The sequence below is a fragment of the Camellia sinensis genome, chromosome 14 (genome assembly GCF_055761805.1).
Source record: "Camellia sinensis isolate YWXY chromosome 14, ASM5576180v1, whole genome shotgun sequence".
In the NCBI taxonomy this organism is placed as follows: domain Eukaryota; kingdom Viridiplantae; phylum Streptophyta; class Magnoliopsida; order Ericales; family Theaceae; genus Camellia; species Camellia sinensis.
Window position 1 is genome coordinate 143,171,029 of NC_138974.1, and position 11,081 is coordinate 143,182,109.

Below are 11,081 nucleotides of genomic sequence, written 5' to 3' on the forward strand. Positions count from 1 at the left end.
AAATTCTGTGATTGTATATGTAACTCTTGGAATGTATTTAAATGCTTCAATCTAATTAAGCCATCATGTATGCATAAGCTCAATGGATGTTTTTTTTTTCTTTTGGTATTGCTTCTGCTTAAGGCCCCATATGTGGTTAAACATTATTCTAAAATTCTGTTTTGAGGCCTATGTACAGGCTGGTCATGGACCAAACTTTTAGGGGCGGGTTTAGGTCGTGATAAACAAAGTGGTGAAGACATTGAGGAGCCGAGTCAATCGAACATGCTGGATTAGAAGGCCTTTTAGAGGAGCAGGAGCTTAACAAGGAGATCGAATTGGCTTTTGAGCAAATCAGCCCTGACCGTCACACTGGTCATCCCTCCACTTCTAACCGAGTAGCTTTAGCTTTCCCAGAGGAAGACATCTTGGTTGATTTGGAAGGTTTACCTGGGGCCGAATCCGAGGAGATGGGAAGAGAATCCCTTGCCCAATTTGCGAGAAGAAGAAATGTTGAAAAGTTGGCGGCAAGAAAGAGAGCCGATAATGCTAGGAAGAGCCAAGAAGCTCCCCCTCCATTTGTTGTTCCAGAAGAAACGACCCGCAAAATTGTTGTGGCTGATTCGGTTACTGACCAACAACAAACTGAACTCTTAGGTGCCGAACAAAGAGGGGAGAAATGTCCCGCCGAGATCATTGCCGAGTTATTAGAGAAACCAATTGATAAACGGGCTCGGGTAGCGGTGCCTTTGTCTGATTTGACCGTGCCATTCACAATCCAGCTAAGGATGAAGAGTGCACTGGATCCAAACAGTAGGTCGGTCATCAAAGATTTCGATGTGGCTCTTAGTGTGGCCTTAGCGCTCTCTTTTCCAGCAGACAAGGCTACATTCTGAGCTGAGCCAGATGTGGTTTCAATTGCTTTGGTAGCTCAGCCGGCTATACTTGTAAGTAACACTTTGCTAAAACAAATTTTCAATTTCCATGTCGACTAACATGCCTTCACTATTTTTGTTAGGTGGCGATATTGCGACTCTATAGAGAAACTCAGCGTTCTCAATGCTCAAGTTAAAGAGGAGAAAATTTGGGAACAATGCATCACAAGGCCACGTGTCCATCATCACCAAAGTTGCCTCGGCTCGGGAACTTGGGTACGATTGGGGAAGGTCAGCTATGAGCACCCACGCTCGCCCGATCAAAGATCGGCCACTACTAAACATGATATTTTGTTTTTGAAAACACGTGTTCTTATTCCGATTAATTAGCTAATCTTACTATGTGATGCGCACAGCAAACAAGTATAGACTGGATCACCTAATTTGGAACAATGCATCACATATCCGTTTGTTTGGAAATGGTTTTGAAGTTTGCTACTTGGAAGTAGGCTAAAACACGGATTTCAATGAATTGTTCCAATTCAAGCAATCCAACCTTCACCCACAGGCATTCAGGCGGTTTATATCAACTAAGCAGTTAGCCTCATGGCAAGCATGCTTTCATGGCAATCAATAACACACATGCAGGGATGCTAAAGCATAAATACTTACAGCATACTCTGAGCCAAAACAAAGAACTAGTTAGAAATCAATGCATGATCCTAGTTCATGTTAAGATGGCTAATGCAACGCATACAAAATGCAACTAGAAATAGTCTCGGCTATTCTAAGATGACATATGAGATGCGATAATTGATACACGTATTCAACTTGGAATTGAAATATGATGCAGTTAGTATGATGCGCCGAGCCCGGTGCATGCAATGTAGATGAATGAATGCAAACATGCAAGCATAAGTATGCTAAATAGATGAATGGATGCAAACATGCAGAGCATAAGGATGCTAATCGAAGAATGAATGCAAATATGCAAAGCATAAGGATGCTAATTGAAGAATGATCTAAAACTAACCAACAAAAGCAGGTAAGTAAAAGGGAGAAAGACGTGGGGTTGGAAGACATGCACACACTCACGCACACTTACTATAAAATTGGCCCTCTCGACGAAGGGTCCGGATGAATAATACATGCCAACTAATTAACTAACTAACAAGCTAATTAATTATTACACAACCAAATGAATAACTAGCTACAACTAATTATTACAAAACTTAATTAATTAACAAATTAACTAATTAAACTACAAAACTAAACACTTAAAAGTAAGCTGCTCCAACTCTGTTTGAAGAAGGAGAGCATGCATGCTCGCATTCGGTTCCTTGCCTCGAAACGCCTTCCGGTTGCTCTCTTGAGGCTCTGTCTGTAGGGTGTCCTCAAGGAATTTTTGCTGGACCTTACCAAAGACATGCTGGGGGAGTGTATCAGTGGCCTGCTGGCCATGGGAAGCCACTGCCGACCACCTGCCGGCCAAGGGTGGGCATTGCCGGCCATCTACAAGGCACTGCTGGCCACTGATGTGCTAGGACACCAACCTGCAATAGAGCACAAAATAGAGAAAATGGGAGGGTCTCCTAAGGGTATGTACACACCATGCCACTCCATATCACCTCGAAACATCAAGGGAGAGGCCTAATCGGATCCACGACCATCAATCACGCATCCCAATGCATGATGGCCAAAGATCCAACTTGTGCAAATCAATATGAAATGAATGCACAAATAAACACATAAGTGCTTAGAACTCTATCATGGATAGTCAAGAGCATTGGCGACCGAGAATTGAGACACGTTCCATCACTTGAAGTATGAAATGTTCCTCGTTTCTCGTGTTCGGATTAATATTTAATCCAAACAACGATGCAACACAAACATAGCAAACATGCAATATGACTTAAGCATGTAAACATGCAATGCAATAACCTGAGTATGAAACAAGCATATAAGCATGATATGAGGTAACAACCTTGAATAACATGATAAAATGCAACATGAACATACAAACATGCAAGGCATGTGACGATGAACAAGTATGCAACAATCATACGAAATGGGGCAAGCGCGTGACAACATGGTAAGATGGGCTTACACTAAAGATGGATAGGCCTCAGCCATGCCTAAAATCAGCGGCCAAAAGTGTTGAAATGATGGTATGAAGAACATGAAAATGCAAGACAAACATGCATGCCAATTGGCTTAAGGATTAAGACACAATGATACAACTCTTAGGGACTCTTAAAGAGTAATAAGCATGGATTTGTGACAGCACCCTAAGCTCTGAAATCTTATGTAAATTGATGCCAAATCAACTCAACAATGCAAGTATGGCATGTTAGGATGCTCAAAGCTCAAAATAAGTAAAGGGACTTAAGCCATGGCCATACAAAGCAAGCCCCAAAGGGCCAAGGGGACCTAAAACAGTTCCAAGGCAGGTCCAAACAAGACCAAAAACAAGCTCAAAGCTAGCCAACACAAGCTAGAACACGAGTTCGAAAACATGGAACATGGAAAGCTACAAAGAGGCATTACACTACACCTATTGAAACCAAACATGGCATGACTTGGACAGCATAAAACAGAGTTACATCATGGTATAACAAGACCAAAAATGCACTGAAATGATGAGCCAAAGGCTTAGGCTTAATGGCATGCACAAAAGTTCATTCTTGAGGCATAAAGCACAAACTTATCAAGGTTTTAAAAGCATGTCAAATGCAAGTGTATGGCCACATTTCATGGACTGAAATAACACTTAGAATGATGGAAAAGCATGCAAACATCACATGTATGGCATGGTAGGGGCCTCAAAACCCAAGACTAGCCTAAGCATTTACACTATAGCTATACAAAGCATGAGTGATATGGCCATGGCAGCTCAAAACAGTCCAAGAATAGCCCAAAATAAGAACAAAATCATGCTAGACCAAAGCCAAAACATGCTAGAATGATGAGTCAAAACATCATGCACACAAGACTAGTAAGCAAGATTTGTTCTACAAGTATATGGAGCATGCAAAGGATGACCAAACCAGCTATGGAGAGAGTTATGACATGGTAAAAAATCACCAAAAACAAGTTGAAATGGGCTCAACATAAGCTAGAATGACATGCTAAAGCAAAAAGCATGTGAAGCTAATTTAAGTGATTTACGCTACAAGTGTGTGATGCATGCATGGAGTGACAAACCCAACCCACAACAGATCTAAGGAATGGTAAAACATCACCAAAAACCTACTGAAATGGACTCAACACAAGCTAGGAAAACATGCTACTTTGATGAGCTATGAATGGGATTACACTACACATATAAGATGCATGCAAAAAGTGACCAAACCAGCCATGGACAGAGCCAAGGCAGGTCCTAAAAGTCACAAAAAAGGGCATGAACCAAGCTTCAAAAATACACAGAGGCAAGCTCCTTTGGAAGGAAAAAAATACAAGCAAACAAACACCAAAAGAGAGGGGGCCACCCCCTCTGATTTGAGGCCTCAAAACCACATGCCTACCACTGAAAATCCACTAGATTTCAGTGGTTAGAAGGCCAAACCAAGGCTAGCTCGGAGGCCTTAAGGCATGGCTCAAAATAAGGCTAAACAAAGCCAACAAGAGGGTTGAAGACCCTCAACAGCCAAAAGACCTTAAACAAAAACCAAAAGCACTTAAAAACAGGACTTTTATTAGTTGAAAGCAAGGCCTAAAACAAAGTGCAAGGATGGCCAAAATGAAGTACAAAAAAGTGCTAAAATGGGGAAAATACTCACCCTTGAAGTCCAACGTCAAAACCAGCAACTTCAGGGGGTAAAACCTCACTTTCAGAGCTCAAGAAGCCCTCCAAAGAATCTCAGTCCAATGGTGGTGGTGTATCTCTATGAGTTGTAGTGTAAAAGTGCAAGGAAAGTGGACTAAAATACAGCAATATATATATATATATATAGAGAGAGAGAGAGAGCTATATCTCTTGTAAAAGTGATGAACCTCTTGTATGGAGAGAGGCTCTCTCCTTATACAGAAGGAAAACATTGCTAAGCTTCTTCAAGAAGCTTACCAAGAGCTTCATCCCTCCATACACATGTATGGAGGGCAGACAAAAGGATTCTAGCAGGCTCAAAAGATCTGGAGTAAAACCAGCTGAGACAGGGGTTCTGCCGGCCATCAGTGGTAGCCGGCAGTGGCTCACTGATGGCCAGCAGGCTTCATCAGTGGCCAGCAGCAACAAAACCATGGCCGGCAGTGCCAGACCATGGCTGGCAGTGCACCAGGAGAAAGGTGCGGAAAGGACCAAGTCATGGCCCAAGAATGGGACAGAAAGGATACAGGGTCTGGAAAGCTCGAACTTGTGACGTTTTGCCGCGAAAGTCGAATGCCCGACGAGCAATCGAACTTGTGTACGGATGTACCTACAAGCATAACCGAGTCTTGAGAATGGTCAAAAATAGGGTGTCTACAGTTGCCCCTCTTTAACAGAACTCGAAAGTCACAAAGTGACGGGAGTGAGTGTCAAAGCCCAAAGACGACCCATTTTTAACAAGGCTGAAGACTCAGGCAAACACTCAATATAAGCATGCAGAGATGTGCCTGTAGGCTGGGGCATAATGCAAATGATATGCAAGATGCAAGAGCATAACTTACAATTATGCAAAGAGAAAACTGTAATGAAGCAGTTATACAAAATAAATGCAACATTTTATGTGAAAAATAGTCCTACATATTCCGACAAGAAGGACGTAAGAAAATTATGCAATTCTTACCACGTCTATCGTGGGGTGCACACAATACCGTGCGGTCCGTTTGGTCATGCCAACTCCCAATGAACCGTACATACAATATCGTGCTTGTAAAAAAGAGACTCATCAGGTACAATATTGTTAGAAAGATGCATAGCAGTTCAAGTGAAAAGTGCGCGACAACACAAGTCGAGGAGTGCAAAAAAATGCAATCCTGTGGGTGCGAGACAACGCGAGTGGAACATGCGTGATAGCGCGAGTAGAAACATGCATAACAGCGCAAATAAAGGATGCGTAACATCGCGGGTAAAGTAGTGCGTGACAATGCAAGTAGAAACATGCGTAACAACGCGAGTAAAGTGGTGTGTGCGTGACAGCGCAAGTAAAGCGTGCGTAACAGCACAAATAAAGCAAGTAGAACATGCGTGCCAGCGCAAGCTAATAGAGATAAGTGAAACAGTGAAACATGCGTAACAACGCAAGTTAAGAAAATAAACATGCGTTACAGCACAGGTTAAAAGAAGAAGAGCACGCGTAACAGCGCAAGTAAATAAGTAGACATGCGTAACAGTGCAAGTAAAGAAGTAGACATGCGTAACAGCGCAAGTAAAGAAGTAGATAAGTGCGTGACAGCGCACATAACCCACGTAACAGTGCAAGTTGAGATAAGAAGTGCATAACAGCGTGCATAACAGCGCGCATAACCTGCGTAACAATGCAAGTTAAGATTATAGGTGCGTAACAGCGCACATAACCTGCGTAACAGCGCAAGTTAGAAAATAAGTGCGTAACAGCACACAATAACCTGTGTAACAACGCAAGTTATGATAATAGGTGCGTAACAGCGCACATAACCTGCGTAACAGCGCAAGTTATGATAATAGGTGCGTAACAGCGTACATAACCTGCGTAACAACGCAAGTTAAGATAATAAGTGCATAACAGCGCACATAACCTGCGTAACAGCGCAAGTTATGATAATAAGTGCGTAACAGGACACATAACCTGCTTAACAGCGCAAGTTAAGATAATAAGTGCGTAACAGCGCACATAACCTGTGTAACAACACAAGTTAAGATAATAAGTGCGTAACAGCGCACATAACTTGCGTAACAGCGCAACTTAAGATAATAGGTGCGTAACAGAGCACATAACCTACGTAACAGCGCAAGTTAAGATAATAAGTGCGTAACAGCGCACATAACCTGCGTAACAGTGCGAGTTAGAAAATAAGTGCGTAACAGCGCACATAACCTGCGTAACAGTGCCAGTTAAGAAAATAAGTGCATAACAGCGCACATAACCTACATAACAGTGCAAGTTAAGATAATAAGTGCGTAATAGCATACATAACTTGCGTAACAGCGCAAGTTAGTAAAGGGGCAATGCGAGATGCAAAACAATGCAAGTTTAGATGAGATGCAAAACAATGCAGGTTTAATGAGATGCAAAACGATGCAGGTTTGATGAGATGCAAAACAATGCAAGTTTGAATGAGATGCAAAACAATGCATGTGAGAGATATGCAAGATAATGCATGATATAGGTATGCAAGATAATGCATGTGAGATATGCAAAACAAAGCAAATTAAACTAGATGCAAGACAATGCAAATATAACTAAATGCAAGACAATGCAAATATAACTAGATGCAAAACAAATGCAAATATACCTGGAATGGGTGTTTAATATAACAAGTGAATGTTAGGTGATAGTAATCAAAAGAATGCCTAATAAAGACATCTTGAAAGAGGACTTCCGGTTTACCTCCCGGAAGGTTTCAGATGCTTCAAAAGGATACACCCCGTACACGTTGATGGGCGACGACCATCGTACATTGAGGATATGCTTTACGGGTTTCCACGGAGGCATTTTGAATAAAGTTTTGAGCATTCCTCGGGATTTTTGGAACCCAGGGACAAATACCAAGATCAAATAGGCAGAGGAAGCTAGTAGAGGACTACTGGCCATCAGGGACAGCCGCCGACCATTGGTGGCTACTGCCGGCCATCGATGTGCCCCTGCCAGCCATCGGTGGTAGGTTTGGGCAAAATGCTCTTTTCGGCCATGGGTCTTTAAAAAGACCCAAAATCAACCCATTTCCTCACAAACCCTTGCATAGAAATCATTTTCCTTGCCCTCTAGGTGTGCCTTCTCTCTAGATTCGCGCGTTCTACGCATTTCCCAGCACCCCAAACAATCTTGAATCATTAAAACCTCTTGGTTTTCTGCGATTTGAACCAATCAGAAATTGAATCTGCGGTGCCTTTCATCATTTCTCCCATTTGATAATCTTTTCCCCCGAATTTCTTTCGAGGTTAGTTCACTCTTCTCGGACTTTCAACTTTTCTTGAATTTTCTCTCTCTTAGGGTTTGGTTTGTTCAAAACTCCACCCTTTTGCTCATTTTTGCTCGTTTTTGCATCTATCTCAGATGGCTGACAATGTTCCGCACGACGAGGGCTTACCCGCACTTCCTCTAGTGGAGTTGGCGACAGACTTTGCGACTGAGCTAGAGGTCAAGCCACAGCCTTTACCATTGAGAACACGTCCCTTCGACACCGCGAGGTATCACCCGGAGACTCATACCGGTGGCGGGAGGCATTCACACCTTCATTGATTTTGATGGGGGTGCACTAGACGACCTTTTACTGAGGGAGCCGATGTCTCATTTGTCGGCCACTGCTGTGGGTGTACGAACTCTGCTTTTCTGCAGTATTACTTTCAATTACTTGCATTTCTTGCACTGTTTTGATCTGATCGCATCACGTGCTTTCATCTGACTGTATTTCATACATTGTCACTCTGTATTTAACTGCGCTTCACGCATCACTGCCTTGTATGTACTGTGTACGACCGCACCTCGTGCGTCACTGCCCTGAATTCAACTGCATCTTCGATACACCACTGATTTGAATTCAACTGTATTTTCAATACATCATTAATCTGATCTGAACTGCATTTTCAATACATCGCTGATCTGACTTGAACTGCATTTTCAATATACTGCTGATCTGATTTGAACTGCATTTTCAATATACTGCTAATCTGATTTGAACTGCATTTTCAATGCATTGCTGATCTGATTTGAACTGCATTTACTATATACTGCTGATCTAATTTGAACTGCATTTTCAATACATTGCTGATCTGATTTCAACTGCATTTACTGTTGCAGGATGGATCCCGCTCCTTCAGGGGTTATGGTGCTACGACCGCCCGGGATTGGTACGATGTGCTTCCTTGAAGAGTCCGCCGGATCATCAACGGGACCGGCTTTGGCGTATTTTGTTGCAGCTTAACGGGGTCATAGCGAGTCGCCCTCTCCTAGGGGCTCTTGTGGAGAGGTGGTAGGACACCACCAACTCTTTCCACTTCTCCACTGCGGGAGAGATGACCATGACTCCTCTTGACTTCGCCATGATCACCGTCCTGGGTGTAGGAGGTGATCCGGTTCCCCTTGATCCCGACATGGGGGAGTGGGTGGCCGCATGGGATGCGCTACTTGGAGCACGTCCACCCATCCTTCGAGCGGGTATGGTTAGATACTCTTGGTTTTAGGAGTAGTACAGAGGGGAGGATCCGAGACCGATGAGGGGGTAGAGAAGTACGCCAGGGGCTTCCTCTTGTCCCTTTTCGGTACCACCTTGTTTTCGAATAGGTGGAATATCATAGCTTTGTACTTCTTGGGAGCTCTGGTGGTACTCCAGCAGGTCCGTTTCTACGACTGGGGCGCGGCCGGCCTCACCACTCTTTATGGGTACATGAGCTCCACCTCTCGGATGCATGGGAGGTTGATTTGCCGCTACTGGCGAGCTTGGGAGGTATACAACCTAGTTTCCCCTTTTCATTGCTTTACTCGGCATTTGTACGCTTGTTTTGTTCGACACTTGTACTTTCTTTATTTTCTGTATCTGCTCTTGCACTGTATGCTTTCTGCTTTGCATTTTCTGTACATCATACAAGCTGCACACTACATACCATACACTGCACACACAAGACCTAATGTCCGCTCTAGGCCTGTAGCCCTCTTCCATTGTACTGTATCTTGTTTTCTGCATGTTCAAAAATCTGTTCATACACTGTACTGATCACGTCTTTCTTGCAGCTATGGGTGTACGCATACTTCTCGGTACTTGCTCCAGAGCCCGTGGAGGAGACTGCAGCGACGGTCCCATTTTCTGATGTATACGATGGTCGGCTCCGTCGTAGGACCTGAGAGAGCTTCATGTTCTTTCGGCAGTACTTCGACATGGTTACGGCGCAAGAGGTAAGTTTGTAATGAAATTATTTCAATTAACCCAATGCACCCACTTTGGTTATTTGACAACTGATCACTTTGTTCGTTCTGTTTTCCCAGATTACATGGCCGCCATGGGATGCGATTCCTTCAGGGCTCCGGGATCAGTACCACACTGCCCAAACTATGTTTCATTACCGCATCCTCTTCGAGGGGCCGATCTGTCGCGCCTGGTTTCTGAGCGAGCACTTCGTGCGTCAGACCTTGGGATTGCCTGCTCCGTTTGTACCGATGGCACCTCCACCATTGATGAGGGAGACACACATGTTGTCCACTGACCAGGTGATTCAATTCATGGTAGGGCTGGAGACAGATTACTTTCGCGCTGAGGGCAACTACGCAGCCTTTATTCGGACGCATCTGATGCCACCTTTGACTGGTGTCCGAGGAGGAGAGGGAGGGAGGGCTCTAGCTGCGAGAGGGAGAGGCGGAGCGACCAGGTCTCGTAGGAGGGGAGGTCCCGAGGGGAGACAGGGGACTACATGGCCCGTACTACCTGCTACTATGACATGCCGAGGGCGGGCTGGACAGACTTATCAGATTCCCTTCGCTCCTCCTCTAGCTGGTCACGACCTTGTCGGAGTTTACGGCTCGACCCCGGTATGCGCTATACTTTTTCTTTTGTACAGTCATTTCATTTGATATCCCGCAGAATCCTAATGACTTCAACATTTTTGCAGGCCCCCATTGAGTACACTGGTCTTTGGAGATGACGGCTTCGGTGATGGGGATGCTGCAGACGAGCATGGACCTGCTCAATGTTTACAGTATTCCGGTGAGTTCTTTCAAACTACAATTCATGCCACTCATTTGCACAGTTGCACACTACACTAGCCTGATACATTGTTCCCATACACCGCTCGCGGTACACATTCTCTTCCAATCATTTACTGCTCACAGCACCTTATTCTTGGTATCTGATACGTCTTGATTACTAATGTATTTTGGCGGATTGCCCTTTTTCAGATCCCTTTCTTGACGCCAGGCCCATCAGGTGCCTCAGCAGGAGCAGGGGCGGGTCCTTCAGCACCTCCTCGTGCAGCAGAGGGAGCGGGACGAGGGACTAGTTCACGGGGGCCTGCCCCAGATGATGATGAGTCTGACGAGGAGGCAATTAGTCTGCGGTCAGACTCTTCTCAGGATGGAGATGGAACTGGGGATGACTCGAGTTCAGTGTTAGGTGCTG